Source organism: Mustela putorius, unplaced genomic scaffold, assembly GCF_011764305.1.
Source record: "Mustela putorius furo isolate JIRA1106 unplaced genomic scaffold, ASM1176430v1.1 tig00000122_pilon_pilon_pilon, whole genome shotgun sequence".
NCBI classification, from domain to species: domain Eukaryota; kingdom Metazoa; phylum Chordata; class Mammalia; order Carnivora; family Mustelidae; genus Mustela; species Mustela putorius.
Window position 1 is genome coordinate 125,899 of NW_025421287.1, and position 18,914 is coordinate 144,812.

Below are 18,914 nucleotides of genomic sequence, written 5' to 3' on the forward strand. Positions count from 1 at the left end.
CTCTCACCACTTTTACCCAACACAGTACTGGAAGTCCTGACCACAGCAATCAGACAACAAAAAGAAGTCCAGGGCCTCCAAATCCAGAAGGAAGAAGTAAAACCTTCATACTCGTAGAGGACGTGATACAATATCCGGAAAACCCAAAAGACTCCTGCAAGAAACTGCTAGAAGTAAGAAACAAATTCAGTCAAGTCCCAGGATACAAAATCAATGTACAGAAATCTGTTGCTTTTCTATACACTAATAATGCAGCTGCAGAAAGAGAAGTTGGGAAAACCATCCCATTCACAATAGCACCAAAAAGAATAAAATACCCAGGAATGAACTTAACCAAAGAGGTGAAAGGCCTGTACTCTAAAAACTGCAAAATACTGATGAAAGAAACTGAAGAGGACACCAAGAAATGGAAAGATATTCCATGCTCATGGGACTGGAGGAACAAATATTGTTACACATCTATACTACCCAAAGCAATCTACAGACCTAATGCCATCCCAATCAAAACACCAACAGTGTTTTTCATAGAGCTAGAACAAAGAAAATCCTAAAATTTATATGGAACCGCAAGGACTGCCGATAGCTAAAATAACCCTGAAAAAGAGAAACAAAACCACTGGTGGTATCACAGTTCTAGAATTCAAGTTCTCTTACAAGATGGTGATCAAAACAGTATGGTCCTGGCACAAAAATAAGAGACATCAATCAGTGGAACACAACAGAGGGTGCAGAAATTAACCCACAGTTATATGGTCAATTAAAGTATGACAAAAGTGGTGAGAGTATACAACGGGGAAAAGACAGTCTGCTCAACAAATGCTGCTGGGAAAACTGGACAGCTACATGCAAAAGCATTGAACTTGATGGCTTCCTTACACCATACGCAAAAATAGACTCAAAATGGATTAAAGACCCAAATGAGAGACCTGAAACCACAAAAATGCTACAAGAGAGCACAGGCAATAATTTCTGTGACATCAGTGAGAGCAACATTTTCCTAGACATGTCTCCTGAGGCAAGGGAAACAAAAGCAAAAACAAAAACAAACTGTCGGGACTACATCAGAATAAAAAGCTTCTGCACAACAAAGGAAACAATCAACAAAACTAAAAGGCAACCTACTGTATGGGAGAAAATTTTTGCCAATCATCTATCCAATAAAGAGCTAATAGCCAAGATCTGTAAAGAACTTCTACAAATCAACACCCCCACAACCAAATTTAAGAATCCAATTTGAAAATGAGCAGAAAACACGAATAGACATTTCTCCAAAGAAGACATCCAGACAGACACATGAAAAGATGCTCAACATTACTGATCGTCAGGGAAATGCCAATCAAAACTACAATGAAATATGACCCCACACTTGCCAGAATGGCTAAAATCAACAACACAGAAACAACAGATGTTGGAGAGGATGTGGAGAAAGGGGAGCCTTCTTGCACTGTTGGTGGGAATGCAAGTTGGTGCAGCTGCTGTGGAAGACAGTGTGGGGTTTCCTCAAAAAGTTGAAAGTAGAACTACCATATGATCCAGCAATCAGAGGACTGGATATTTGCACAAAACATACAAGAACACGAATTCAAAGGGATCCTTAACCCACAGTTATATGGGTGATAAACCTATGTTTACTGCAGAATTACTCAAAATTGCCAAATTATAGAAACAACAAAAGAGCATAGGAAACAAACGAGCAAAGGAAAAAGAGAGAAAGAAAGAGAGAGAGAGAGAAACCAAAAAACAGCCTCTTGACTATAGAGAACAGACGGACGGTTACTAGAGAGAAATTCGATGAGGGAATGGTAAAAATAGGTGATGGGGATTAAGAGCACACTTACCATGATGAGCACGGAGTAATGTATAGAATTGTGGAATCACTATATTGTATGTCTGAAACTAATACGAGAATGTATGTTAACTACACTGCAATTAAAATTTTAAAATCTTTCATATATCTGTATCTATCTGTATCTGTATATCTATCTTTATCTATCTATATAGATCTATATAGACATATGTAGATGTATAGATATGAAGAATTGTGGAGATGTATCTATCTTTATCTATCTATCTTTATCTATCTATACAGATAGATAAAGATAGATATATCTCCACGATTCCTCATTGTATTTTTCTAATCTTTCATACCTTTGTGATTTTTATCAGTATGTTCTCTCAGTTGCTGAGAAAAGTGTTAGAAAAACCTCCCACTATGATTATGGATTCACATATATGTCCTAGCAGCTCTGTCAAGGTTTGCATGACATTTTTGAAGACCGTGTTTTTGAGTGCAAACAGGCTCATAACTTTTATTTCCCTGGTGAGTTAGACCTGTTATGATTATGAAGTATCCACCTTTATCTATTGTAATGCTTCTTTGCCTAAAAGGCCAACGTTTCTGATGTGAATAGAGTTATATCAGCTTGTCTTTATTAATATTTTAAGGTGTATGGTTTTCTAATTTGTAATGTTGAAATTTTCCGTGTAGTTACAGCTGAAGTACGTCTTTGTAGGCAGCATATGGTTGATTTCTGTCTTCTTCTCCTCCTTATCCCTCCCTCAACGTCCTTTTCTTCCTCTTCATCCTTCTGGCTCCAGACTGTTAGCCTTTGTCTTTTAATTGGAATATTTACCTTTAAAGTGATTATTGACATGTTCAGATTCATATCTACCATCTTACTATTTTCTATTTCTCCTGCTTGTTTGTGCTCATTTATCTCTTAGTTTTTTGCCTTCTTTTGGATTAATTTTAAAAATTCATCTGTTTTCTACCTCTATCACCTTGATAGATATTCACTTTTTCGTTGTTCTTCTAGTGGTTATATGGCGACTACTACGTGCCTTTTTTTTTTTTAACTTGTCCAAGTCTAATATACATTGATCCTTTCATGTCATCACAGAAAATGTAACTACTTAGAACACTTAGTGCACATTCACCCTCTCCTTACTTTAATATATCGTGGCTGCCAATTTAATCACTTGTAGATAGACACACACAAACACATGTGGTTTTAACCTCAAAAGACATTATTGTTTTGAGTATCATTTTGTAAAACCAGTGTCATTTAAATACACCTACAGATTGATCCTATATGTTGCTCTACTTCCCTATCTTTAGGTTTGATCGAATTTGGTTCTTTTTCTGCTTAGAGAATACACTTAAGTATTTCCTTTAGAGTGGATGTGCTGATGAAGCATTCCTTTTGTAATGAAGATTAATGGTTTTTTAAAATTAATTAATTTATTTTCAGCAAACAGTATTCATTATTTTTTCACCACACCCAGTGCTCCATGCAATCCGTGCCCTCTATACTACCCACCACCTGGTACCCCAACCTCCCACCCCACCCCCGCCACTTCAAACCCCTCAGATTGTTTTTCAGAGTCCATAGTCTCTCATGATTCACCTCCCCTTCCAATTTCCCTCAACTCCCTTCTCCTCTCTAACACCCCTTGTCCTCCATGATATTTGTTATGCTCCACAAATAAGTGAGACCATATGATAATTGACTCTCTCTTATGCTGAGTGAAATAAGTCAAGCAGAGAGAGCCAATTATCAAGATTAATGGATTTTAATGTTTAGCTCAGTTTTGTGCTTAGAAGAGAATTGTTTGGAAGGTAGAGTGCTCCTGCACACTCCTTCTTCCCACACCACCTGCAGTCTGCTCTTGGTTTCCCTATCATTTACATCTTCTATTACTGTGATCCATCCATTACAAGTGATGAACAGATCAATATTGATTCGTGATTATTAAAACCCGTACTTTACATCCGGTTCCCTCTTTGTGTTGTACTTTTGACAAATGCATAATGACGGGTCTATCATTACTGTAACATAGAGAATATTTTCATTGTCCTAAGACTCCATTTTGCTCCATTTATCCTTCCTTCCTTCACTGCCCCTAAATCCTAGCAAACATTGATCTTTTTAGGGTTTTCATAGTCTTGCCTTCTCCAGAATATCATATGTGGTAGTTGGCATCATACAGTAGGTAGCCTTTTCTGATTGTTTTCTTCTGTGTTGCAATGTGCTTTTAAGGTCCTGAATGTCTCTTTGCAACTCGGTAGCTCTTTCGTTCTTGTCGCTGAGTATGGGCATTATATGGGTGTACCACAGTTAATCCACTTAGCTATTGCAGGTCATCTTCTGTTTCCACTTGGCTGAGCTATGGTTGACAAGTAATGATTGCATATATTTAGGTGATATAATGTAATGACTTGATAAACACAGCAAAATGACTACCATGATCAAACAAATTAATACAGTTACTTTTTTAGGTGGTGAGAAAACTTGGTATGTAATCTGTCAGGAAATTTCAAGTATATAATACACTGTTATCTGCTATGGTCACCATGCTGTAACGATTACATCCAAGTTTTAGCAATTGTGAATAAAGCTGCTATCAATTTTTGTGTGCAGGATTTAGAGTGGACAAGTGTGTTCGACTCACTTTGGTAACTACCAAGAAGCATGATGGCTGGATCATATAATAGGAATATGAAACTTTCTTTGTTTTGTCTGAAAATGTCCTTATTTCCCCTTCTTCTTGAAGGGTATTTTTTCCTGGTTACAGAGCCCTTAGTTGGCACTTATTCTTTCAGCTCTTTGATATATCATCTTACAAACTTCTGGACTCTGAACTTTCTTGTTTATATTGAAAGTCCACTGTCAACTTCCATTGTCCTGTTCTGAAGCCCATACCTTTATTTACCCTGGTTGCTTTCATGTTGTTCTCCCCCCCACACACCTTATGTTTGTTTGTTTGTTTGTTTGACAATGTAAGTTTAAAAGATGTTTACTTTAGAATTATCTTTCTTGGGATTCTCAGTCTTCCTTGAGTCTTGAACAAGCTGTTAATCATCAGCATTGGAAACACCATGCCCTTATCTGTTCAAATATTGCCTAGGCAGTTTTCTCTGTCATCTCATCACTTAACTCCAATTAAAATATGTTACACCTGTGTTAGCCTCTGTATCCGCTTATTCTCCTCCTATCCATTCTGCATTTTCCATCATCTTTTCTCTTTATATTTTATTCTGGATATTTTTATCTGATCCATCATCTAATGCACTAATCTTTCCTCATCATGTGTTACTCGTTGAAAATGTATCGAATACAGTTCTTGCTTTCAGATATTTTATTTTATTTATTTTATTATTTTTAGTGTGTCATGTTAGTCACCATAGAATACAACATTAGTTTTTGATGCAGTGTTCCAAGATTCATTGTTTATGCACAACACTCAGTGCTCCGTGCAAGACGTGCCCTCCTTGATACCCACCACCAGGGTCACCCATCCCCCCACCCCCTTCCCTCTAAAACCCTCGGTTTGTTTCTCAGAGTCCACTGTCTCTTATGGTTCATCTCCCCCTCCGATTTCCCCCAATTCACTTTTCCTTTCCTTCTCCTAATGTCTTGCATGTTTTGTATGTATAACATCTGTTCTGTTTATTTTTTGTTCACACATTACATACAATAAACTGTACCTATGTAAAGTGTACAGTTTAATGATTTTTGACAAACTGAAATGTGTATAACTACTACCACTATCAAGATAGAGAACATTTGCAGTGCCCTGCAAAGTGCCCTCCTGTGCCTTCCAAGTCATTCTCTTCGCTCCACCTCCAGCCTTGGGCAACCACCAAGTTCCCTTGACTCCTTTGAGTGTTAACTTCTCAAAAATTATATGCCAAATGAATCAGACAGCTTGCAATATTGAGTTTCCAGTCTTCCATGTAATACTTTTGATATGCCCAAGCATTGTTCCTTTTTGATACTTTGTATGGATATCCCATCTTTCACTATCCATTCACCAACTGATGGACATTTGGGATGGTCTTGGTTTGGGGACATTATGAATAAAGCTGCTACCAACGTTCATATATGGGTTTGGTGTGGCCATATGTTTTTCTTTTTCTGAATTAAATACCTAAGTGTGAAATGACAGGAGTACATGTACTTGCATGCCTAACTTAGTAAGAAGCTGCCAAACTTTTTGAAAAATGCCTAGCATTTACACCAACATGGATGAAAACCATAATGGCTTCACCTTACCAGGCCTGGTCATCATTGTCAGGCATGTGGATGTGGCCCTACTAGTAGTCGTGGTATGCTATATCCTTTCGGATTTAAGTTTTATTTTCTTGTTGACTAATAAGTTTAAACAAATGTACATGTGTTTAATTACCTTACATGTATTGTCTTTAGGAAAATGTCTGTGCAAGTATTTTGCCTATATTTAAAACAAGCTACATGTTCCCTTTACTGACTTGAAAGAGATTTTTATATATACAGATATACAAGAAAATTCTGTGTTATCTAAGTGTTCTCCCTCTCTGGGACCAGATTTTCTTTTCTTTTCTTTCATGCTTTTTTAGTTAAAAACTAATTAATTAATTAATTAATTTTTATTGTGTAGTGTTAGTCACCATACAGTACATCATGAGTCTTTGTTTTTGAAAGATTATTTATTTATTTATTTGACAGATAGAGATCACAAGTAGACAGAGAGGCAGGCAGAGAGAGAAGGGGAGTCAGGCTCCCCACTGAGCAGAGAGCTCGATGCGGGGCGCGATCCCAGGACCCTGAGATCATGACCTGAGCCAAAGGTAGAGGCTTTAACCCACTGAGCCACCCAGGTGCCCCCATCATGAGTTTTTGATGTAGTGTTCCATGACTCATTGTTTGCTTATAACATCCAGTGCTCCATGCAATCCGTGCCCTCCTTAATACTGGGCTCATCACTGGGCTCACCCATCCCCCCCACGCCCTTCCCTTCTAAATCCCTCCGTTTGTTTCCTGGAGCCCACAGTCTCTCATGGTTCATCTCCATTCTGATTTCTACCCCTTCATTTCCCCCTTCTCCTAATGTCCTCCATGCTGTTCCTTATGCTCCACAAATAATTGAATCCATACGATAATTAACTTTCTCTGTTTGATTTATTTCACTTATTTCACTAAGCATTATCTCCTCCAGTCCCTTCCAAGCTGATGCAAAAATTGGGTATTCACCCTTTCTGATGGCTGAATAATATTCCGTTGTATATATGGACCACAACTTCTTTATCCATTTGTCTGTTGAAGGGCATCTTGGCTCTTTCCACAATTTGGCTATTGTGGACATTGCTGCTATGAACATTGGGGTGCATATGGCCCTTCTTTTCACTACGTCTGTATTGTTGGGGTAAATACCCTACTGGGTACTGCTGGATCATAGGGTAGCTCTATTTTTAATTTTTTGAGGAACCTCCACACTGTTTTCCAAAGTGGCTGCACCAATTTGCATTCCCACCAACAGTGTAAGAGGGTTCCCTTTTCTCCACAACTTCCCCAACATTTGTTGTTTCTTGCCTTGTCAAGTTTTGCCATTCTAACAGCTGCAATGTGTTTTTTTTTCTCATTATTTTAGTCACACCATGATTTATTCATTGAACATTGCAGATTTTAAATGATTTTTTTGAAAAAAAAATCGTTACTTTTGCTTCATAGATAAAACCTTGGTATTAGAGAGGGCACGGATTGCATGGAGCACTGGGTGTGGTGCAAAAACAATGAATACTGTTATGCTGAAAAGAAATAAAAAATGAAAAAAAAAAGAAAAGAAAAATACCCTAAGAGTACAAAAAAATGTACTAATATGGGCCTATAATCTATGCATTTACACTGATCTACTATGTATTCATTTAATTTCTAAATTCTGCTTTGAAGATAAGTGAAGTTATGTAAGGAAATACAATATTATATCCTAATGAAGTTATTATTATTAAAAAAATATATTATTCTCACAAAGTCATAGATTTTTAGAAAGTATTTTGGCCTCAGATATTTGCCTTAATGTGGTTTTGATTTGAATTTCTCTGATGGCTAAAGATCATGACCTTTTTTTCATGTGTCTGCTAGCCATTTTTATGTCTTCTTTGGAAAAGTGTCTACCCGTGTCTTCTGCCCATTTTTTTGACTTGATTATCTGCTTTTTGGGTGTGGAGTTTGAGAAGTGCTTTATAGATCTTGGATATCAGCCCTTTGTCTGTAGTGTCACTTGCAAATATCTTCTCCCATTCTGTGGGTTGCCTCTGTGTTTTGGTGACTGTTTCTTTCACTGTGCAGAAGCTTTTTATCTTGATGAGGTCCCAAAAGTACATTTTTGCTTTTGTTTCCCTTGCCTTTGGAGACGTGTCTTGAAAGAAGTTGCTGTGGCCAATGCCAAAGAGGTTACTGCCCATGTTTTCCTCTAGGATTTTTTTTTTAAACAGAGGGAAAAATATCATTTATTTGCCCACACATCCACATTTTTTAAGGAGGTTAACATTGCTGCTTTAATATAATTTTTATTTTTTATAAACATATATTTTTATCCCCAGGGGTACAGGTCTGTGAATCACCAGGTTTACACACTTCACAGCACTCACCAAAACACATACCCTCCCCAATGTCCATAGTACCACCCCCTTCTCCCAAACCCCCTCCTCCCAGCAACCCTCAGTTTGTTTTGTGAGATTAAGAGTCACTTAGGGTTTGTCTCCCTCCCAATCCCATCTTCTTTCATTTATTCTTCTCGGGATTTTGATGGATTCCTCTCTCACGTTGAGGTCTTTCATCCATTTAGAGTTGATCTTTGTGTATGGTGTAAGAGAATGGTCGAGTTTCATTCTTCTGTGTATAGCTATCTAATTTTCCCAGCACCAGACATCAGTTGCTTTCTTAAACATTAAGGGTGAAACTGTAGAAAGAAAAATTAGAGAATTGATTCCATTTACAATAGCACCAAAACCCATAAGGTACTCTGGAACGAATCTAACCAAAGAGGTAAAGGATGTGTACTCTAGGGACTACAAAACACTCATGAAAGAAATTGAAAAAGACACAAGAAGGTAAGAAAACATTCCATGCTCACGGATCAGAAGAATAAACATTGTTAAAATGACTATGCTGCTCAGAGCAATCTACACTTTCAATGCCACCCCAATCAAAATACCAACAGCATTTTTCAAAATTCTGGAACAAACATTCTTAAAATTTGTATGGTACCAGAAAAGACCCCGAATTGCCAAGGAAATGTTGAAAAAGAAAAGCAGAGCTGGGGGCATTACGTTGCCTAATTTCAAGCTATAGTACAAAGCTGTGATCACCAAGTCAGCATGGTACTGGCACAAGAACAGACACATAGACCAAATGGAACAGAGTAGAGAGCCCAGATATGGACTCTCAACGTTACGGCTTAAAAAAAAAAAAATTAAATTAAATTAGCCAATGTATTGTACATCATTGGTTTTTGATAAAATGTTTAATGATTCATCCATTAAGTATAACACCCATTGCTCCTCACATCACCCAGTTACCCCATTCCCCCCATCTCCCTTTCTGCAACCCTCAGTTTGGAGGGTTTGTCTCCCTCTCTGATTTCTTTCCATTCAATTTCCCCCACCACCCCTACTGTCCTCTGAACTATTCCTTATGTTCCACATATGAGTGGAACCATATGGTAATTGTCTTTCTCTGTTTGACTTATTTTGCTTAGCATACTCTCCTCCAGTTCCATCCATGTCAATGCAAATGGTGGGTATTCATCCTTTCTGATGGCTGAGTAATATTCTATTGTGTTTATGAACCACATCTTCTTTACCCATTCATCCATTGAAGGACATCTTGGCTCCTTCCACCGTTTGGCTTTTATGGACATTGCTGCTATGAACATTGGGTTGCATGTGATCCCTCTTTTCACTATGTCTGTATCTTTGGGGTAAATACCCAGTAGTGCAACCCTATGATTGAGCAATTATACTAGCAGATTTTGTTTTCTTAACAAGATCTTCTGAAGTGCAAGTTTTAGTTTGCCTTCTGATTTTTTTTTTTACAAAGTCAGTTTACCATTGTTTTCTTTTTTGTTGTTGTTGTTCATGCTTTTTGTGCTGTAGGAAGTCTGACCTAACTCAAGTTAACAGAGTTTTTTCTTTTGTTATCATAACAAGTTTTATATGCTTATTATCCATTTCGGTTTATATTTGCATGTGATTTGAGCTAATGTGAAATTCCATTGTTTTCCACATACATATTCAACTTTTCTTCAATATTTGTTGAAAGCAAGTTTTCCCTCTTTGAATCACATGAGCTCCATGGTTGAAAATCAATTGCCCATACATGTGTACATTTATTTCTGGACTTTCTGTTTGTTTTCCATTTATTTATATGCCTATATTTATTCTAGTACCACACTATCTTGATGACTGTAGCTTTATAGTAACTTATGAAGTGAGGCAGTATGAGAAATCCAAATATGTGCTCCTCTATCTCGATTATTTTGGCTCTTTGAATCCTTTGTATGCCAGCAAAAGTTGTATAATCACCATGCTGCTTTTTAGTCATTTGACTTGCTATGAATCAATAGGTCCATGTGGGGAGAATACACATCTTGGCAATACTGAGTCTTAAAATCTTATACATATCATCTATCTCTTCCTTGGTTGAGATTGTTTCAAATTTCTCTCAGCAATGCTTATTGTGGTACGTTCTGCAGCTTCACACGTATTTTGTTAGAGTCACCCTAAAGAGTTCATGTTTTGCATGTATTGTAAATGATACTTTTAATTCCAATGGTTTGTTTTTAGAATAGATAACTATAATCGGTTTTTGGTTATTGACCTCATGTCCTGCAACCTTGTTTATCTCACTAGCAGTAGATATAAACACTTTTAAAAAGAGTTTTCTTTTAGAACTTCCTATATCATTCATGAATAAAGACAATTTTTCTTCTTTCTTTCCAACTTGTATGCCTTTTTAATTTTTTTTTCAAATCCTGCCTTAATGCACTATGTCAGAGTGCCAATTGGTGCTTATTAGGAGGAGTGAGAGATCATAGAGGGGAAGCTTTGTGTTTTTTAACAATGAAGTATGTTTTAGGGACACCTGGGTGGCTCAGGTGGTTAAGCATCTGCTTTTGGCTCAGGTCACGATCTCCAGGTCCTGGGATCGGACTCCTGGTTCAGGCTCAGCAGGGAGTCTGCCTCTCCCTCTGTCTCTCTCCTCTGCTCCCAACCCCTCATGAATAAATAAAATCTTTAAATCAAACAAACAAACAAAAAACCCGGACATATGTTTTAGGTGACCTTTATCAGCTTGAGGAAGTTTTTCCCGTTCCTGGTTTCCAGATAATTTTTAATCTGAATAGGTGTTAAACTTTGTTAAATGTCTTTTCTGAATTATGTGACTGTCACATTGCAGCTATCATAAATGACTGTATACTTCATGGCTTAAAACAACACAAGCCTGTTATCCTACAGCTCTGGAGGTTGGAAGTCTAAAATGGGTCTTACAAGGCCAATGGCCAATATCTATATGTCTACAGAGTTATGTTCATCTGAGACCCCTAGGGAAAAAATTGTTCCTTGCCTTCCCTATGTTCTAAAGGCCATCTCTCTCTATTCCTTGGCTCCTGCTCCTTTCTCCATATTCAAGGCCAGCAGCATAGCATCTTTCAATCACTCACCTCTCTGACCTCTACTCCTGTTTTCATATCTCCTTCTCTTCACCATCATGTGCTGCTCCCCTCTTAAAAGGACTTTTGTAATTACATTGCTGCGCCTGGATCATCCAGGATAATCTCCACACCTCACCATCTTCAACTTAGTCACATCTGCAACGTACCCTCTGCCATGGAAAGCAACATATTCAGACTTTACAGGGTTGAAGACATGAATATATCTGGATTCCATTATTCTGCCTATTACTTGCATCTGTTTAGATGAATTTTATGGTTCTCTTAATAAATTACAAGTCCATTAATATCATTTTGTTTTTGAATATATTTTCTTGTAATGCCTTTGTCTGGTTTTGACACAAGGACACTTCTAGCTTCACAGAATGAATCAAGAAGTATTCCTTCTTCATTTTTCTGACAGAATTGTGTAAATTTGGTGCTATTTCTTCCTGAACTACTTGTAGAACACTCTGGCAGGGCCAACCGTGCCTGGAGTCTCCTCTGTGAGAAGGATTTTAGCCACAGATTCAATTTCCTTAAGAGATATAAGGGTATTCAAGCATTCTGTATTTTCTTGCAGTCTATCAAAGTTCATAGACTGGCATCTTTGAAGGAATTTGTCTATTTTATCTGCATTGTCAATTTTTGGTAATGAAGTTGTTCTTTATGATTGCTTTAGCGGTTCTGCACTCTAAAGTCATGTCTCCTCTATTATTCTTGACACTGGTCATTAGCATCTTAACTGCTTTTTCTTGATTAGTCTACATAGTGTTGTATCAATTGTATTAATCTTTTCAATAAACCAGCTATTGGTTTCATTCCATTTTTCTCTGTGGTTTGCTTTCTATTTCATTGATATCCTTAAAATTTTTTTTATTTAAATTCAATACTTTGATTTAAATTCAATAAGTTTAAGTTGATTTAAATTGAAATTTAATTTAGTTTAAATTAAAATAAGTTTAAATTAAATTTAAATCCAATAAATATAAATTGATTTAAATTCAATTTAAAAATTCAAAAAAATTTTTATTTAAATTCAATTTAGTTAACCTATAGTATATTATTAGGTTCAAGGGTAGAATTCAGTGATTCGTCAGTTGCCTAAAACACCCAGTGCTCATTACATCATATGCACTCCCCAATGTCCGCCACACAGACTCCCATCCCTCCCTCCCCCTTCCCATCCAGCAACCCTGCAATACATCCAACCCTCCAATACATCCAAACAGCTAGTTTGTTTCCCGAGATTAAGAGTCGCTTACGGTTTGCCTCCCTCTCTGTTTTTGCTCTTTTAATTTTCCCTTCCCTTCCCCTGTGTTCACCCTTTATTCCTTAAATTCCACATATGAACATCAGCTCTGATAGCCTTTTTGCTTCCTTCTTTCTACTTCCTCTTATTTCTTTACATCTCTTTGTAGCATCTTAGTTTTGTATTTTATTGACGTCAAACCTTTCTTCTTTCCTAACATAAACGCAGAAAGTTACAATTTTCTCTCTCAGCCGTGCATTAGATGAATCACACAAAAGTCGACATGATGTGATTACGTTTGTCTTGAATTCAAGTGACTTTCCAATTTCCCTAAGTGCCCTATCTTCAGCTGTGTGTTATTTTGAAGTCTGTTGGTTAATTTCAAAGTTCTGTGGACTATCTAGAAATCTTCTTGTTATAGATTTCTTGTTTAATCCACTGTGCCCAGAGGGTACATGGATTTCAGTCCTTCTTCTATTTTTTTAACATCTTAATTTAATTTTGTTTTTTTTTCAGTGCTCCAAGATTCTTTGTTTATGCACCACATCCAGTGTTCCATGCAATAAGTGCCCTCCTTGATACCCACCACCAGGCTCACCCATTCCCTCACCGTCCCTCCCTTCCAAAATCCTCAGTTTGTTTCTTAGAGTCCACAGTCCCTCTCAGTCCTTCTTCTTTGATGGAGTATTATTTTATAACCCATGATAGGCTCCTGCCTCGTGCATGTTCCATGTGCTTTTAAAGAAAGTGTGTATTCTACTGCTATTGGGTGGAATGAACTATAATTAAGTCGATTCAGCTCATAGTGTTGTTCAAGTCTTCTTTATAATTATTGACCTTCTCTCTATTTGCTATATCAAAATCTGGGAGAATTTTTGAAACTTCTAACTATTAATAGATTTGTCTATATGTCTTTTAAGTTCTATCAGCCCTCACTTTATGAAATTTAAAGTTCTATTTTCCAGGGCGCCTGGTGATTGTTAGGCTTTCCTGATTAATTGATGGTTTTATCATTATTAAATATCCCTGTGTATCATCAGTAATACTCCTGGTCCTAGAATTTATCTTAGCCACTATCAGAACCTACTTTTTCCCCTTAAAATTTATGTTCCCATGGCATCTCTTTATCGACACTTTTACCTTTGGCCTATCTCTGTTCACACATTAAAGTGAGTCTCACTCTTCCCTTTTGCAGCTATCACCGAAGTGTCAGCAGCCAACAGGAAGTTGAATCCCTTTGTGACTTCTGACCTGAGCAAGAAGCAGAAACGGCATTTTAGTGCACCTTCTCACACTCGCAGGAAGATTATGTCTTCCTGTCTTTCTAAAGAGCTGACACAGAAGTACAATCCTTCATCCGTGCCCACCTGAAGGGATGATGAGGTACAGGTTGTGCCAGGACACGACAAAAGCCAGCCAGCAAATTGGCAAAGTTGTCTACATTTAGAAGAAATAGATCATCTACATTGAATGAGTACAGCGTGAGAAGGTGAATGGCATGAATGTCCATGTGGGCATTCACCCTAGCAAGGTGGCTACCACTAGACTAAAGCTAGACAAAACCCTCAAAATGATCTTTGAAGGTCAAGCCAGATCTCATCAGGTAGGAAAGGAAAACTGGAAATGTAAGGAAGAAACATTGGCAAGACAGAGGAATAAACTAATCTAATCTCATATAAGACATCAAATAAAAACTGTTAAAATGAGAAAAAAAAAGTGAGTTTCTATTCAATGGCATATTGTGTGTCTTGCAGCTCTCGTGCCTAACGATCTCCCTTTTATCAGGAAAGTTTAGAATATATACAACTAGCTTTAGTGTAAGGATGGTTGGCTTTAACATCATCATCTTATTTTTTAAAATTTAATTTAATTTAAAAATTTTCAGTGTTCCAAAATTCATTGTTTATACACCACACTCAGTGCTCCATGCAATACGTGCCCTCCGTAATACCTACCACCAGGTTCACCTAAGCCCCCACCATCCTCCCCTCTAAAACCCTCAGTTTGTTTCTCAGAGTCCACAGCGTCTCATGGTTTGTCTCCCTCTCCAGTCTCCCCTAACTCACATCATCTTATTTTGAGTAGCTTTATTTCTCTCTTTCTTTCCTTCTTCCGGGCTTCCTTTATCCTTCCTTCCCTCCTTCCTTCCTTCTTTTATTTCGTTCTTTCCTTTGTCTTTTCATTCTTTCTTTAACCCAATTCCCTCACTACCTTATGTATAACTGAAGTATTTATCTTTCTCTTTTCCTTTTTTTGATGTATTTTCCAGTATTCCATTTTTAATCTACATCTTGCTTTCATACTTATTCCTTTTGTTTTATATGTAAGTGGTTCCTGTAAGGATTATGTGATACATAGTTAAAATCAGGCATTCCATCTTCAATGATAAAATTTTTCTTCACGTATGAAGTAAAAACTTACCTTGCATGCTTTTATTTCTACACTCCCATCTGATTGCTTTTATTTCCATAAACTTTATTTATATGTATATTGCACCCCCCCCAAAAGCATTGTTATTGGTTTTATAAACATTCACCTAACTTTTTTTAAAGACTTCTTTATTTCACACACACACACATGCGCACACACACACACACAGAGCACGTGTGATTAAGGGGAGAGGCGAAAGGAGAGGGAGAGAGAGAATCTCAAGCAGACAGCCTGCTGAGCATGACACCTGTCACAGGGCTCAATCTCAAGAGCATGAAATCATGACCTGAGTCAAAATCCAGAATAGGACACTTAGCTGACTGAGCCATCCAGGTGTTCCAACATTCACTTAACGTTTATATATTTAATTTTCTTAAGCAAAAAGATTTCATTATGTTCAATTAGCCAACATATGGTACATCATAAGTTTCTGTTGTAGTGTTCAACAATTCATCAATTGGGTATAACACCCAGTGCTCATCCTAACACATGTGCTCCTTAATGCCCATCACCCGGTGACCTCATCCCCCCACCCTCCTCCCTTCTATAACCCTCAGTTGGTTTCCCAGAGTCCAGAATCTCTCATGATTTGTCTCCCTCTCTGACTTCTTCCCATTCTGTTTTCCCTCCCTTCCCCTGTGGTCCTCCGCTCTAGTCCTTATGTTCCACATATGAGTGAAACCATATGATAATTGTCTTTCTCTGCTTGACTTATTTCACCTAGCATAATCCCCTCCAGTTCCATCCATGCCGATGCAAATGGTGGGTATTCATCCTTTCTGATGGCTGAGTAATTTTACATTGCATATCTACACCACATCTTCTTTATCCATTTGCAGTTTGGCTATTGTGGACATTGTTGCTATGAACATTGGGGTGCACGTGCCCCTTCTTTTCACTACATCTGTATCTTTCAGGTAAATACCCAGTAGTGCAATCACTGGGTCGTGGGGTAGCTCTATCTTTAACGTCTTGAGGAACTTCCATACTCTTTCCAGTGTGGGTGTATCAGCTTGCGTTCCCACCACCAGTGCTAGAGGGTTCCCCCTTCTCCACAACCTCGTCAACACTTGTTTCCTGTCTTGTTAATTTTGGCCACTCTAGCTGGTGTAAGGTGGTATCTCATTGTAGTTTTGATTTGTATTTCCTTGTATTTGATTGTATTTCCTCGATGGCTAGAGATGCTGAACATTTTTTTCATGTGTCTGTTAACCATTTGTATGTCTTCTTTGGAGAAGTGTCTGTTCATGTCTTCTGCCGATTTCTTGAAGGATTATTTGGTGTTGAGTTTGATAAGTCCCTTATAGATTTTTGGATATCAGCCCTTTATCTGAATGTCATTTGCAAATATCTTCTCCCATTCCATGGATCGATTGCCTCTTAGTTTTGTTGACTCTTTCCTTTGCTGTGCAAGAGCTTTTCCATTCACAATAGCTCCAAAAACCGTAAGACACCTAAACCAAAGGGATCTATACTCTAGGAACTATAGAACACTTCAAATACAATGAAAGAAATTGAGGAAGACACAAAGAGATGGAACAACACTCCATGCTCATGGATTGGAAAAAAATAAACATCGTTAAAATGTCTATGCTGGCCAGAGCAATTTACACTTTCAGTGCCATCCCTATCAAAAGAGCATTGACATTTTTCACAGAGCTGGAACAAACAATCCTGAAATTTTGTGGAACAAGAAAAGATCCCGAATTGCCAGGGGAATGTTGAACAAGAAAACCAAAGCTGGGGGCATCACAATGCCTGACTTCAAGCTGTATTACAAAGCTGTAGACATCAAGACAGTATGGTACTGGCACAAAAACAGACACATAGACCAATGGAACAGAATAGAGAGGTCAGAAATGGACCCTCAACTCTATGGTCATATGGTCAACTAGTCTTCAACCAAGCAGGAAAGAACATCCAATGGGAAACAAAAAAGTCTCTTCAAAAAATGCTGCTGGGGCATATTGCATGGAGCACTGGGTGTGGTGCAAAAACAATGAATACTGTTACGCTGTAAAGAAATTTAAAAAAAAATGAGAATCTAGGGAATCTAATGGGTAGTAACCTTAGGTGGAATATTTATCATGAATTTGAGTCATAATTTTTATAAAATAAAATGCACTCCTTTTAAGTTTGATGAAAATAAATGGTGCTGGGGGGATGCCTGGGTGGCTCAGTTGGTTGAGCATCTGCCTTCGGCCCAGGTCAGGATTCCAGGGTCCAGGGATCGAGTCCCGCATCGGGCTCCTTGCTCAGCAGGGAGCCTGCTTCTCCCTCTGCCTGCTCTGCCTGTTCTGCCTACAGCTCTCCATGTTTCTGCTCTCTCTCTGACAAATAAATAAATAAAGTCTTTTTAAAAAATGGTGCTGGAGGCATAATACTCCATAGTGTATTACAAATAGCATGGAGGACAAGGGGAGATGGAGAGGAGAAGGGAGTTGAGGGAAACTGGAAGGGGAGGTGAACCATGAGAGACTATGGACTGAAAAATAATCTGAGGGTTTTGAAGGGGTGGGGTGGGGGGTTGGTGGGGCCAGGTGGTCGGTATTATGGAGGGCACGTATTGCATGGAACACTGGGTGTGGCGCATAAACAACGAATACTGTTACACTGAAAAGAAATAAAAATCAATTAATTAATTAATTAATTAAAAAATTAAATACAAAAATAATGGTGCTGGGAAAACTGGACAGCCACATGTGGCAGAATAAAACTTAGACCATTCTCTTACACCATGCACAAAGATAAGCTCAAAATGGATGAAAGACCTCAATGTGAGACAGGAATCCATCAAAATCCTAGAGGAAGACATAGGCAGTAACCTCCTTGACACTGGCCACAGAAACTTCTTTCAAGACACATCTCTAAAGACGAGGGGAACAAAAGCAAAAATGAACTTGTGGGACTTCGGTTAATTTTAAAGAAATTTTTGAAGAGCAAAATAATTTACTTTCCCTACATTTACACCATTTCTATAGCTATTCATTCATTCATTTGTGTTCATCTGGGTTGACATTTGGTATGGTTTTCCTTAATCCTAGAAGAATGTATTCAATATTTTTTTTTAGTGAAATACACTACTGTTCAATTCTAACAATGTTTGGTTGAAAAAAACCATTTTGTCATTATTTCTCCAATTGTATCTTTAAATACAGTGACATAGACTTCTTCTGGACCTCCAGTTCTAGGGATTTGAACACATGTATAGATTCCTGTAGCCCCCATCAGAACACATGTACAGCCCCAAGAAGACCCTGGTATTATCCCTTTGTAGTCACACTCCTTTTCTACACCTAACCAGGGCACCACTGACTTGCTTTCCTTTATGATACTTTTAACATCTCCAGAAAGTCATAGAAATGGAACCATTTAAAATGTAACCTTCTGGGGCTCCTGGTCGGCTTAGTCGGTTAAGTGTCTGCCTTCAGCTCAGGTCATGATCCCAGGGTCCTGGGATGGAGTCTTGCCTTGGGCTCCCTGCACAGCCAGGAGTCTGCTTCTCACTTTCCCTCTGCTCTGCTCGTGCTCACTCTCTCTCTCCTTCAGTCTCTCTCTCTCTCTCTCAAATAAATAAATAAAATCTTAAAATAAAATAATAAAACAAAATAAAATAAATTGTAACCTCTCTGAGCCTGGCGTCTATCACTAAACATAATGCTTTTGAGTTTCATCCAAGTTGTTGACTGCATTAATACTTCATTCCTTTAGACCACTGAGTAATATTTAATTGTATGGAAGGAATACACTTTATTGTAGG

The 18,914-nt window shown here is 37.9% G+C and overlaps 1 pseudogene; it reads left to right on the forward strand.

Moving 5' to 3' along the window:
- The window catches only part of LOC101687535, a 91,003-nt pseudogene extending 76,610 nt beyond the window's left edge, over positions 1 to 14,393 (forward strand).
- Positions 14,394 to 18,914: the final 4,521 nt, after the last annotated feature.